Source organism: Mus caroli, chromosome 4, assembly GCF_900094665.2.
Source record: "Mus caroli chromosome 4, CAROLI_EIJ_v1.1, whole genome shotgun sequence".
Classification (NCBI taxonomy): domain Eukaryota; kingdom Metazoa; phylum Chordata; class Mammalia; order Rodentia; family Muridae; genus Mus; species Mus caroli.
The window spans coordinates 122072058-122074379 of NC_034573.1; positions in this window are offsets into that span (position 1 = coordinate 122072058).

The window sequence follows — 2322 nt, forward strand, 5'->3', positions numbered from 1 at the left end:
AGAGGTCAGGCGAATGGAATGGGAGCGTAAGAGGTCCGCAATGCAGGAAGCTGGAATCCTGGCTTGCCAAGTCTGCATGCATGCTTGATTCATGACTGACTGTCACTTTTGAAATGATGGCTATTTGGTGACAGAGCTCACCTTTGAGCTCATGTCTAAATGGATGTTCAGTTTACTTAATGTGATTCAAGAGCCACATGCTGGAGACCTACTACGTGCCAGTCATGATGCTAGGGCACTGCCAGAGTTACAAACAAGAGAAGACAAGTTCCCAAGCATTGGGCTAAAGAGAGTAGTTAGTTACTACTGACTCTGTGTGTGTGTGAGTGTGTGTGAGTGTGTGAGTGTGTGTGTGTGTGTGTGTGTGTGTGTGTGTGTACAGGGAACGGTAGCTCATGCTAGACAAACATTTTAACTGCTGAGTCAAATCCTCAGCCTGACATTTTTTTTCTCAGATGCCATAAACCTGACAGATAGAAACTTTGGGGAACTTGTTCTATGGCATCCCTTCATCCTTTTAGCATGAGCCATGAGCCCAGTACTGCACGAAGCACCTCAGAGCAAATCCAAGCTGGTGTGATAGCTTTCTCTGTTATCCTTGGAGGCATGCTGGTGAGGCAAGCGCTGCGCTTGAGCCAAAGAATTCCAGAGCAGCCTCAGCAACACAGTGAGAACCCATCTGTTGAAAGAGAGAGAGACAGAGAGACAGAGAGACAGAGAGAGCGTGCTGGTGGGACAGCTTGGTAAATAAAGACCTTCACCAAAGCCTGATTGCCTGCAGACATTCTTTCTCCAGAGCCCATGTAAAGGTAAAAAAGGAACTGATTTCTCAAAGTTGTCCTTTGAACATTCCACCCATGGCATAGGTGAGATCATACACAATCACAATGTAATAATAATAATAATAATAATAATAATAATAACAACAACAATAAATTTAAAAAACCTTTTGGGGGTGGTAAGATATGATTTCTGTGTGTGGGCCTGACCAGGAACTCTCTCTATAGAGCAGGCTGGCCTCAAAAAGAGAGGCTGGCGGAAATCCTCTTACCTCTGCCTCCCAAGTGCTGGCATTAAAAGTATACTGCACCACCACCCAGCTGAAATCAAATTTTTAAAAAAGATTTATTCATTTATTTTATGTATGTGAGTACACTGTGGCTGTCTTCAGACACACCAGAAGAGGGCATCAGATCCTATTACCAATGATTGTAAGCCACCATGTGGTCAGTGGGAATTGAACTCAGGACCTCTGGAAGAGCAGCCGGTGCTCTTAACTGCTGAGCCATCTCTCCAGCCCCTGAAATGAACTTTTAATAGAAAGAAAGTTGAAGTTATCACTTCACATGAGATCTATATTAAGCAGTTTTTATATATCATCTCCTTCAGCACTCATAATCATTCCATAATGGTACCATCATAGCAATAATAAAATGAATATTTCACATTTTACAATAGTGAAGACTGGGATTTGGGGCTCCCAGACTGAGATTCCAGAGCTAACAGAAAGAGGCACTGGAACTCAAATCTGTGTTTCCCTAGATCCAAACCTTGGGCTCCAGGCCACTCAGCACACTACCTCTACAAAATGTCATTTTGTCAAAAGCCCACAAGAATATTCTCTGAGCTATGCATCCATCCAACTAAGAGAGAATTTGTATTTTTAAAACCTTCCAGTCCAGCCTTGGAGTTGCCTTACAAGGTAAAGGTATCTGCTGCCGAGCCCTGTGACCTGAGTTCGATCCCTGGGACCCACCTAGTGGAAGGAGGGAACCAGCTCTCATAACTAACTGGCCCTCTGACCTCCACACACACACACACACACACACACACACACACACACACACACGCTAAGTATATAGGAAAAAATAAATAAGTAAAATAAGACCTGCTGACCTGGAATCTTAGCACGCCGAAAAGCTGAAGTGGGAGGATGCTGACTGCCATGACATCTTGGGATGCAGAGTAAGAGTTTGTCTCAAAGCAAAACCAAAACAGAAAAAAAACAAAGCCCTACAACTGTGGAGGTGACATGGGCGTAGTCTTAAATAAACTGGCTGAGGCAGGATGAACCAACCCTTGGTCTTCAGAGACGGACAGCAGCCTGGGCAATAGAAGACACCCACCCACTTAAAAATTAAATAAATAATGATCAACTGCCTTGCCAGGTGGTGTCACACACCTTTTGGGAGGCAGAAATAGGCAGATCTCTGTGAGATCGAGGCTAGTCTGCTCTACAGAACAAGATACAGGACAGCCATGGCTACACAGAGAAACCCTGTCTTTTCTTTCTTTCTTTCTTTCTTTTTTTTTTTTTTTTTT